Genomic DNA, 12,515 nt, shown 5'->3' with positions numbered 1-12,515 from the left:
GGGTACAAAAGGGAAAATGTTCTACCTCCAAAAGCACTCCAAATCCAGCAGAGTCTGGATTTTAATGGTCTCATCTGCACCAGCCAGTGTAGAGAGTAGCCTGGGAGGGAGCAGATCTGGGTGCTGATGTGACATGGCAGCCCAGTGCCGCGCTGCTGGGGCTGCTGGCGGCTGCTCTCCTGCATCCCACGCGGCTGCAGTTGGTGCTGTCAGACTGGGAACACGCTGGGAAGCAGAGAAGGTGCTGCTGTGAACGGAATTAGTACCTGCTTAAAATGTATATGGAGAACAAACTGTCTTTTAAAAAAAATTTTAAATGCTACTTCTGGCTTATGAATAGTTTTCTTGCAACTGTCAGGCCATCTGCTTGGAGAGGGGTCTGTGCAGTCATGAAAAGGATCTTAAAATATACTCTCCTCATAAACATCTTTTGTTTGGAAAATCCACATGCATCACATAATGCAGTAAATGGCAGCACAGGCTGAAGTGAAACATTTTTAAATGCCGAGGATGCAACCTTGGATACAGCTCCCCCCGCCCCCTGCCTCCCCTCTATTAATAAGCACGCTTTAAATGCACCCTCAGACACATTCTCTTACAGCCTCAGATTGGCAGCACCCACCTGCTGGGAAACATACTAAGATAACTTCCTTGGGTACATCCAAAATACCAAACTGGGTTGTGGGCAGAAAAGAAACAGGCTCCTGCAAAGCAGCTCTCTCAGAGATTACATCATTCTCACAGCCAATTTTCTGCCTACACTGCACCATTTTCTATGGGGCGTGTGTGTGTGTGTGAAAAAATAGCATACGTTCATGTGTACACAATCAAAAAGGCCAAATTAGGGGTGTGCAAGCACATCTATTTCTAGCATTTCCTAACTTTTGGGAGCTTAGATTTTCAAAACTGCATGGGACGTGAATATATACAAAACATACATATGCACATAAACATTTATTTGGTTTGCATGCTCAGAATATGAAATTGTGTGTATGAGAAGAATGTTGTGCTTTCCTTACATTTTTTTCTGTTTATTTTCATAATTCTTTGGTCATTTTTTGTTTACCCGCTTTTTCTTATTCTAATGTAAGTTCAAATACAAAAAATGCTAATTTTCCTTTACATAAAAATGTAATAAAACTTTCTGGCTTTCTTTATAAACAAATTTCAGCAGGAATGTTGATGGGATGCTGTATACCAAGTAAAGAAGAAATACTGTTTAATTATCTTCCATATAAAATCCAATAAAACGTTCTGGCTTTTCTTATTTTTCTGTACTGGGGATTAACATCAGCGTCTTTGTGATGAGAAATCTGCATTCATGGCTCCTCTATTTAGATTTAAATAGGAATTATAGTTCTTGGCAGAAAGGGATCTGTCAAATATCACAGCATTTGTGGCAGGTGGTCACTGCATTGCTTAGTACAGACACTGCCTGCTTAACCATAGCCTGAAGTAAACATCAAAAGTCAATTATTCTCTTTGTAAATATTTTATTTATATTTTGAGGCTAACAAACATCTTTTCAGTGCTTGGCTGAGACCTTCCTCCACAGATCATAATCCTACTGAACCTGCATTTGGGTGGTTAAGAATGTGTTTAGCTATCCAGGGAAACCAGCAAAGCTACCACTGTATATTTGGTTTCATAACCCAATTCTCTGCTTCAAAACCTTTAATGACTTGGCTGGGTTGAAGTGGACAGAGCTAAAACTTGTCATGGTTGTTACCGCTGCAGCTGCCAATTAGTATAACAACCATGTATTATTTTGCCTTTCCTCAGTTAAACTGTATTTTGAACATAAATACTGCAAAAGAGAAAAGAAAAACAAACAGAGACTATTTCCTTGGACTTAACACTTTGGGGGTGGGAAAGCAAGAGGTCTGGTTTAGTAGTAAGATAAGTGTGTGCATAGTGGCCCTGCAGTGGTAACTTGAATGCACATTGAGTAGCAAATATGGAACAAGAGCTGAACTCTGAGGGTCAAATGCCTTGAAGAAATGTCTTGTTGCAGGGTGAACCTACTAAAATAAAATGACAATATCTGGCAAGTTATGCATACATGGCAGAATCTCTCCCCAAAACACTATGGTGTGGAAAATGTCTAAAGATGCTGCAATACATTTTAGATCCTTATTTGAACTCTGTCTGAACTCTTTGGGCCATTAACTAATCAGATCATCTCATTTAAACAATGTTATAAAAATAATCAATTACTTCTGCCTACATAAATATACTTTGAATATATTTACCTTAAAGAACAGGGATTTCTTGGGTGTTTAATCCTGACATTCGGAAAACAGAAGGAGCACAAAATGTTGAGGAGGAGCAGAATTCTCTGAGATGGGGCTCTGGGTAATTTTCTCTGTAAGGCAGTTTGGTGGCAAGTTAATCGACTCCCACATTACTGAAACTGCAATGTACTAAAGCACTGGGTGCTCGTTTTGCTGCACTATTTGACTGGCAAAGGCCATCTGTTCTACCCCATCCATCCACATGCACAGTGTCTATTGTTGTCAACAGGATTCACATACACGTGGATCAAGGCAAGCATGTGCCTCTAACTGTTTTGATCCCTAGAACATGGATTTTTCATTTTCTTTGTTTCTTTGTGCTTGCCCAGTAATACTACTTGTCATCTGAGAATTCATATTGATCTTGTCATTGCCTTAAAATTGGATGACAATTACTATCTTTGTCAAAACTCGATCTGATGAAATGGCTCCAATTAGGAAGGAAAAAGAAGGAATCCATCACAGCAGGGAGCATTGTGTTTGGCATTAGAGTAGGGAAGCTTCTCTTAAAAGGGAACTGTTAGAACAAGCATGACAGAGATTAGGACACCAGGCTCAAAATCCACAGAAATTAGTCATACATATGAAATGAATAGCCATTTAATTTTTACAGTCCATATCTATCCGCAAATCTGAGTTGGAGCTCCTCTGACAATAAATGCCAGTAACTGTTGTTTTCAGTTTCTGATCTGGTCAGACACACAGTGGCAGTTGACGCCAGGCTTCCTACATTTTCAATTCCAGTTCTGATCACCAGTGTAATTATGATACATTATCAGAAGTAGATTTGCTGAAGTTCGTGAAATCATAACAGCATAAATTACATCATGTTTCCAGATACTGATCTTACCTTGAAACTAAATGGGATGAGGTAGTGCAAGAATTGAAAACAAAAGAGCAAGTGCACTTCCATTGCTACTGATATTGGCAGTAAAGAAAACAGCTTATCCCTGCCAATTACAAATAAAATTGTGCTAATTACAGATTTTTTGTTTTATAAACTAGCCCTAAAATTTTAGTCTGTGCATGTGTGTGTACAGGGGTGGGGGAAATCTTTTTCCAAACCAAAAATGTTTGTTTCATATCAAGTTAATGTTTTCTTCAATTAAAAAAACCTGACAGTGATTTGCTTCTGAGCAGGAATGAAGTGTCAGGTTCACCTGTAATTCTGGGTAGTCCCTCCCTGGGAGCTGAGAGAAGGATGTCAGTGCTCAGCTCTGCTCAAAGGACTGGAAGCCTCCACCCACCCAGTAGAATCATATCAGCTCAAGGCCATTCTTGCGTGGGCTTCTCTGAATTGGGGCAGTAAATGGTATTTCTTCACAAATAAAAGTGTGGCAGGAACTGGGCTTTTGGATGTGTTCAATTACTAAGCTTCTGAACATGAGACTGCACAGTTTACCTTCCTGGAAAATCATGTTTTCTTAACTATATGGAAGAGCTCTTCAAGACATTGAGGGAACCCAACCAAGAACACTATGCCTTTAGCAGGTGGTGACTTTCCAAGCTAAAATTGTAGGATTCGTGTGATGCAGAGATGAGTCACCACAGCTCATACAGCAGCAGCCTCTTTGATGGAAGAAGGTGGGTGAGCTGGTGCTCACAGGTCTTCCTCTAACAAGCTGGGCAGACATAATTTCCTTTGCCTCAAATCTTTCTTCCCCCACTTCTGTTTTTATTAGCTAAAAACCTACTTACTGACTCTGACCTACATTTGCAATAGTTCCAGAATGCAACAGAACTGTGTTTCTGGGGAATTTGTTGTTTGCTAAAAATTTTAATCCAACCCATTTTGAAATGTTATATGTTAACTGAGCAAACACAGCAATCAGAAAAGTATACAAACCCCAAGCAATTGTCCTGGACTTGTTTACGACACACTGCTATTAATGAGCATCTGGGATGAGTATGGGATCTTGTACTATGGATCTCATGATCTGTACAATAATGGCTGATTTTAATTGACTTTTGCTTCATATAGCTAATCCCAATTGGAGAAGTTCCAGGATGCTGCTAGTGAAGAACTGTGGGCGGGTGCATGTTTTGAAGTGATGGTAAACATTGTGACATATACTGTGTGTACCACATATTCTCATATGCACATTTTGACTTTTGTTGCCTTGGCTTTCACACAGCATTTCTAACATAGACATTCCTATTTGCCAGTTTGAGTGGAAATCTGTTAATATGTGAATACTGCTCGCCAGCATGTACCAGCATTGCTGGACTCTCAGTACTTCTCCCACAGAACGCCCAGCCCTGTGTGCTCAGAGGGGCTCCACAGGACCATGGCATCTGTGCGAGCAAGACTGGCAGAGCTGTGCAAACAAGGAGTGATGAGAGCTGCTATGAGAAACCATAACTTTGAGATCATGTAACTCAGCTCAGTATGATCCACTAATTTCCAATGTAAGTCACATCACCGAGGCCTCGCTCTTTTACTGCCATGAGTTCTATTTTCCTTTCAAGAGATGCTGGTAGCTAATGCCAAATCTGGTCAAGCTGTTTTAGCACTTGGAGTACTATGGGTATTAAAATACCTTTAAAGGTCTGGGACTATGCGCCAGATTACCTGTATAATGTATTTTAATGATTAGCCAACCCTTCTGCTTGAACTGAAATTTGTCCTGAATCCACAGTACCTCTTTGGGAACCTGGACTCAGCCAAGATTTGCACAGGTTTTTTAATCTGATGTGTTAAAAAGTCCCCTGCCACATATCCCATCCTGCCTGGCTGCAATATCATGGCCAATATTAGACTAGCAATTTGGTTTTAGGCTCTTTCTATAAAAACATTTGCATCACACTGAGAAAAGCTATGAGGTATTTATAGGCACTGAAGCTATGTGTATCCTCTTCCTAGCAATAAGGTGCTCCAAGCACTTGGGTGGTCTCTGCTCCTGCCCACACCACTGCCCATGTCTCCAGAGGGGTGGCCAGAGTGTCCCTGACACCTTTGCAGCAGCTCCTATACTTCAGCCTTAAAATATTTTTTTAAAAAGGAAGGAAAAAAAATAAAAGACTTAAATTTTCCTCAATGCAGGAGAACCACTTCTCACAGAGTCCACCTGGTTATTAGACAAGATTCATGCAAGAGAGATTTGCATGTGCAAGGAAGCCAGTGTGAAGTAGCTGCTCGAATCTACTGTGCTGCACACAATGAATTGAATGCTGGTGAATGGGTGTTTCTGTGAGGTAATACTTCCATCACATCCAATTCTCACGTTATCCAGCACATTGCCTTGCCAGGAGTCTTTTTGTATTGCAGGAAGCCATCTGTGATGGTAACTAAAATGGGAACGGAACAGGATTCACTATGGAGTGCCTGTCAAAAGTGCTCCCCTGCAGCATGTGCTGCCAGCAGCAGCATCTCTCCCAAGGTGAGGAAGGCACTTTCTGTGCATGCCCCAGGACTACCTCAAATGGATGTTGTGCCGCTCACCTGATATTTTCATGAGGGGTCCACACAATTTTCATGCCTTGAACCATGATGTGTCCTTGGCTGGGACCATTAATTGCTATGGAGATGGTGGGTGGGACGATGGATCATTTTGAACACGTTATCTAAAGCCTTGTTTTCAGTCTTTTCAACATATCTCCTGGCAGAAAGGGCTGATTGTTTTCATTGATCTCTGCTGCTTCCGGTTCAATTTTTCTTTATCTTCAAGTCTCTATCTTGGGTTCCTTTCTTTGCCCAACTACACATTTGCTGCTGGCTGCTCAAGGGTCTGTGTTTCAGAGATCTTCCAGTTCTGTCCATCTTTCCATTCTATTGCCCATATATTTTTTCTCCACAAATTTTTCCTTATTGTGCAGTGGCACGTGACTATCTGTTAATGCCAATATTACTCCTTAAGAATTCTTTTTTCTTGCATCATCAAGGGTTTAAGTGGAAAACCTTCAGCACAGTGCAAATTTCACTCCTGAGAAAATCCATCTTTTGAGGTAGCTGATTTTAATTAAAGAATACTCTCTCTCCCTCTCTCTCTCTGGATTATACTTTAATTTCAGTCTCTATCACAACAGTAGATACTTCTTAGATAAAATGTATTTTTGTCTCTTTTCATCCATGATTATCTGTAGTTTTTAAACACTTGGGGTCAGCAGCTGGTCCCCAGCTGATGTAGTTCAGGAATAATTCTATTCAAAGGAATTAATTCAGAACAAAATTGGTTTTAAGTTCAAAATCAGGAAAAATGTTCATACTATTTTGCCCTTATTACATATGTGAGTGCAACTCCCAGAAATATCAGTAATAACAATCATGGTAAAAAACAGTAATCTCAGAAATGTGTAACACCTTCCACCTGAGCATTTTAGACATCAATGCATTAAGCTGCTATCATATGAAGAAATATCATTATCCTAATTTTACACAAGGGGGAAAAAGGTGACAAGAAGTGAAGAACATCTTGTAACAAGAACTGAACCTACACGTCCTGATTTCCTGTTTCTAATGCCCTAAGCACAGAGCAAATCTGTTCCCAAGGGATATAAAATTGAGGCCTTGAGAGTTAATAGTTGTGAAAGAATCAACAGTATTCAAACACAAGTACAGTTTGAGTTTCTGCCTCCATCATCTTGCCAAATTATGATTGAAATAATATCACTATCATAACTTAAATTGTTTATGCACAATTAATTTGCACAGTTAAACCATTTCCAGATTTCTCACAGAAATTGCTGAAGTATAATCTGGGTGGAGAAAGTCTTGCTGCAGATTTAAAGCTTTGCTGATGCAAAGGAGTGAAACCCTGTCATTTTTGAAGCCAAAAGCAGAACTTCCCGTTATGGCGGAACCAGGATCCTGGCCAAGGTCCCTACGGCCACGAGGACCTCCCCAACCCCCCAGTCAGTGCTTCTTCATGTGAAACAGTAAGATATGGGTGTGTATATACATATGTGTATATGTGTGACAGAATGCAGGCAGATGCATATAAACCCACACAGAAATTATGGGCTGAGTTCAAGCTGGCAAGATAGGGTTGTTCTATTTTCTGTGTGCTGAGTGACATGAAGCAAGTTGTTAAGTCATTGCACAAGCTATTATAAGTTTTTTCCTCTTTCTCTTGTCTGCTTTTTGTTTGTTTGTTTTAATGCCCCCTCCAGCCTATACACAACACAGATATGTATCTCTGCTTAGTCATGCACTTCTGATCTGAGAAGAATTAAAGGAAAAAATATCCATGTAGGATAAGTGTAGGAATAAAATGTGCTTTGGCAAAGTGCTTTAAACTGTGTTTCTGCCAGTAAGCCATTAATTTGTGCTGCTTTGTTTTCTCCAAGCTCAGAATAATTCCCATCTGCCTTGACTCACTATCTAGCACAGAAAGGAAGAGGTCCTTTTCTGAGCATGGATGAAATAAGAAACTTCTTGTATAAATGAAGAATGGAGCTTGGAATTCTGGTGTTTCTACCACTGGGACTTAAAATAACTTGAGGTCCTGCTCTTTTAATTAATTTCATCATGATGAGCCAGCCTCTCCTGTTCGTGTATGTTTTTCCAGCTTTTGTGTTCCTGGCCTGCTTGCAATACATATGTATTCCCCTTCTTTACTCCTGCTGAAGCTGAAGATGCAATCACATCTTTGAACCATCTGGGTTTTAATTTATCATTTTCCCCCCTTGCATTAATGGGTCCTCTCATTTTTCTGTCAGGCTAACAACTTGGCTCCTGTTTATCCAAGATATGTTAACATGCTGTTCCTCTTCTGGGCACTCGCTCAGTCTATTGTATTTTCTGAAATTAAACACCAGAGAGTTTCTAATATTATTTTCTTCATCAGCCCAGGGAATATCCTCTACCTTTACAGCTCCTCTTCCTCCTTTTGTTGTTTCAGTGACCATTTAATGACTCTTGCTAAATTTAGGCTAATATCTTATTTTTCTGTCCTCTCTACATCATTCCCAAGATGATTGGTAGGAGCCTGCCTGGCCATGTTCCTGTGTGAGGAACTTGATGAGCAGCCTACTCATGTGAGGCCAGAGGTCATCCAGAATTCCCCGAAGGAGGCAGAGGAATCTCTGCAGTGCTCCTCATGTGTCCCTACGTGGCAAGACACAAGATCTGGGAAAAAAAACTTCCATGCACTGGCACTCTCACCCACAAAATGAACGGATTGGTGCAGTGGAGACCCTCACTTTGACAAAACCAGTTCTTGTCCCAGCCAGGTGAGGCTGTGCCAGGGAGAGCAGCCTGGCAATCCTGAGCCATAACAGGGAGCTGTACATCCCTAAGATGGCTTGAAAGTTCCAGGTAATCACAGTATGGAGCATAATGTGGATTTATATTTGTTACTTTACTTTTCTATAGTACCTCCCAAGAGCCTTCTGAGGCATTCCATTCTTTAATAAGCTGAAAGTGCTCTGAGATTTTTCTAATGAAAATGATATAGGAGCACACAGTGTTATTATTAAAACCTCTCTCTTTTTCTCTAGGAACTGCTAAAATACATTTACAGTTTATATCCTTTTTGGTGAGCATTAAACTTTCTAATTTAAAATAATAAAGCCTGGTTTGCTCACTTTCTTTCCCTTCTATTTCAAAAATATAAAAACCCGACAGTTTTCTAACTATTCTTATTTTGCTGAGTGATTTTTGGATTTCAATAAAAGTAACACTGTGGTTACAACACTTTGTGAGATAAGCAAAGAGATTTTTTTTTACAGCACAATTATGGAAATTTCAAAGAATCTTATAAATATCCTGCTATTTGCATATATGAGATAAGCATATTTTAGTAATGGTTATGACAGGCTAGCAAGGAAAACGTGTGGGACAGCTATATAGCAAATACATGCAAACGTGAGGGGGTGTTTGTGCACATGCAAACGAAGAGAGGGTGTCTGTGCACTTTTGCAGTGAAACCCATCCTCAGTGGGTGCAGGATCCCTGGGAATACATGGTGCTCCCCAAGGAAAGGGACCACCCCTATCCTACAACTCAGTTTTCCCCCTTACAGATGCAAGATTAGCGCTGTTTTTCTAACACAACAAGGCATTTTGGTCAATCCAGATGGTGAGCACTAGATAAGAGTCAATATGCCAGCTGTGAGTTTTGTTTCCACTTAGCAGGGTACAAAGGCTGGGATTTGCCAGGACCTCGGGGTGCAGCAGTGCCGTATCTCGGCCATCCAGGCTCAGGGCTGGGGGACATGGGGGTGCCTGTGGTGTGCATTGCCAGTCGCCCCACTCTGCTGCCACAGCCCTCACAGCTCGGAGGGACAAGGGCTGAGCCTCAGTGAGGCAGGTCAAAGCTGCCAGGGCTGCTGCTCAGCAGGCTCACAGCTACTCCAAGCTGCCTAAAAGGCTAACACAACCCTAAGTGCTCCTGAAAAACCCATAAGGCAGCAAAGGCTGGCTAGGTCTTCAATATGTACCCAAGCCTCTACTCAAACTTCCATGAGAATGGAGCCATAGCTGCTTAAGAGGCTTTCTGAACCCAACCATGCTTTTATTCTGTTGTTTGCCTTTATATTTTTAAGTCGGAAATTGTTCCTTGAGTTATTCCTCAGACCTACTGGAAAGTTCTGAGAATTAGTGTGGCAATTTTCTCAGTCCTCTGTTAAAAAGGAAGAGTCCACACAAAAAATGCACTGGTATTACAGCTGCATAAACAGTGTAAATTGCTGTCAAACAAAACAACGATTTAACTAAAATAAACCCCAAACAAACAATCCCCTCCACACACACTTTTCTGTCCCCGTTAGAACCACAGGTTTCCATTTTGTGGATCTCCCATCCATCTGCTTGGCCCTTGAAAGAGTCCTTGAGAAACTGAAAAATGAAAACCACTTACTTTCTGAAAACTAATCTTGGCTTCCCGGTGCCTGGCTTTCAGGGGAGTTCCACTTGAGGCTTGATTTCTGTAAGTGCAGATACTCAGTATGACCTAAACAATTAGATGCCTTTGAGGACGTTGAAAGCAAGACATAAAAAACCCCAAATCAATCATGAGTCTTCTTTGACAACTGACATTATTACTAATGCAAAAAAACACAACCACTAAATAAAACAATAATAAAACAAAACTCAGAAAGCTCAAAATTTAAAATAAAATCTACCAAATCAACCCTCACCTCTTTAGGTTTTAAACCATACATTTTTTGTACATAGTTTTCATTGGCCTGCCTAGAAAAAAATTAGAGGTACAGATCCATCTTTTTTCTCCCCTGCTGAGGCAGATGACCTTTTCCAGGAGCCAGAGTCCCCTGGCTTGTGCAGCACAGTCAGGGACCCTCAGGAATTTCACTGTGGGGGTGCTAATGGATTTCTTCTGACTTCTAGTGTTTGCAAGTCCTCCTTCCACACCACAAAATTGAAGGGAGATGGGGTGGCAGGATTACCCAGACCTTACAGGCCCTTGGGAGCCCACCAGCCTCTGGGCAGAAGATGACTTCCGGCAGGAGGAGTCCGAATGCAGCGAGTGGGACTGTAGCTGCCCAAACTGCAGGCAATTATGTTGTAATTTTTTTCCAAGCTCTCACAGAAGCCTGTCCCTTCAGTAATGGAGACAGAAAGGATTACAAGCAAACGCTGCCTCCCAAGCAGTTGATATTCACAAGAAAAATAGAAGAGCAAGGGAAGGGGCAGTTTTGCCTCGTCAGCTAATGATCCTTGACTCCTTTACTTTGTGTTTTTGGTAGCAACCACAGAGAGGTCACACATGAAACTGTGGAAGCGTGAGGTATCTTTATTAAATATATCAATGGAGTTTATTAAATGGAACAAGCAGTACTGGGTAGTGTAAGCCACTGTTGGATGGGCTCGGGGTCACGCAGGCCTCCTGCCTTGATGTCACCGGCTTTCGGATTAATACTATGAGCTCACAGCATGGGCCTGATTAGAAGGCCAGGTCCCAGGTGGTTTTACCTCTGCCCTCTGCCAAGGCTTTGTTTGCAGCGTGAGCGGTGAGCCTTTCAGCTCATCACCCAGGTGCCACGTTCAGAGCCGAGGCGGATCACGGAGGTCTTTTACCACCCCAGCAGATGCAGGGTTCTTAATTCCAGTCTGGTGGGAGGAGGGTGCAGAGGTGGAATCATTATTTCCTATTGTCTGATTGATTGTTTGGGCTCTGGAAAAGTCTTCCTTTTTGAAGATCTTTTTCTTTATTTTTTTTAATCTTCCCCCCCTCCCGCTTTTCTTCTCATTTTCAACGTGCACCAGGAGGGCAGAACAGAAAAGGCTGCTCAAAGACGTTTTTAGCTTGCTTTCTCTCAAGAGGTTCTAGTTCATGGCAGAAGAAACAAGTCCCTCTGATAGAAAAAGACTCGCCACCATAACAAGGCAGTATTCCCTTTTGGAGCCACTGGATTGCTCACACAGACTGGGGAGAGGAAAGGATGAAGAAAGAAAAGAAAAGACCAGGCTGCAGTGAGGACTGAGGGAGGAAGTGTAATCCAGAGGAATGCAGATGGGAGGAAGGGATTTAGTGTGATGGTGATCACTGTGTGATTAGAGATGACAGGAACAATAGTGTATGGCTGTGTCTACACTACTTGTTAGCAGCACATCGGCCTCTCAGGAAAGAGGAATGTCCCCTGTTAAATACAGTACTTTTAAATTAAAGTGGATGGGACTGCAGAATGGAGAAAAGAGCAAAGGAAACAAAACATAAGGACTTTCTAACTGTTGGGTGAGCCTGTGTTTTTCTTACAGCCACAGCAAAGCATGACTAGCACTGTGAAAGTGGGACTGATATAGTTCTAAGCCATCTTTGCGTGCATCCAGTTGTGGATGACCAGGGAGCTGCATGCTGCTGCTCAGTACCAAGTGCATCAAGATCTGCACACTGGTTTTATCCCACTGATCCCCCAAACTGCCCACAGAAGGTGCTTTGCTCAGACAGAGGGGGCAAAACAGTGAGGAGAATCTCTGCTCATTCCAGTCCTGTCTGCCCAATACAAAACACAGGCAACACCACCCTGCACACAGACCATGCACTGACACAACAGGGAGACCAGAATGAACCCAACACCATTCCATACTTCAGTAATATTGATGACCAATACAACAGCTGGAAGAGCTCTTCTTACACACAACAGCAGATCCATGTTTCTCTGCTGACCCAGGTCTGGTGGCTGGATAATACTCCTCCTTTCCGTCATCTGAAAAATAAAGACAACTTTTCATATAGCTTAGTGTTTTTCTCCTTTCCAAAGTTTTGGCTGTGATTGATGAAACTGCCTCACATTGTCAGAACTCACTTGAACTAATAAACAA

Source organism: Pithys albifrons, chromosome 14 (assembly GCF_047495875.1).
Source record: "Pithys albifrons albifrons isolate INPA30051 chromosome 14, PitAlb_v1, whole genome shotgun sequence".
Classification (NCBI taxonomy): domain Eukaryota; kingdom Metazoa; phylum Chordata; class Aves; order Passeriformes; family Thamnophilidae; genus Pithys; species Pithys albifrons.
This window is presented reverse-complemented; position numbering follows the sequence as displayed.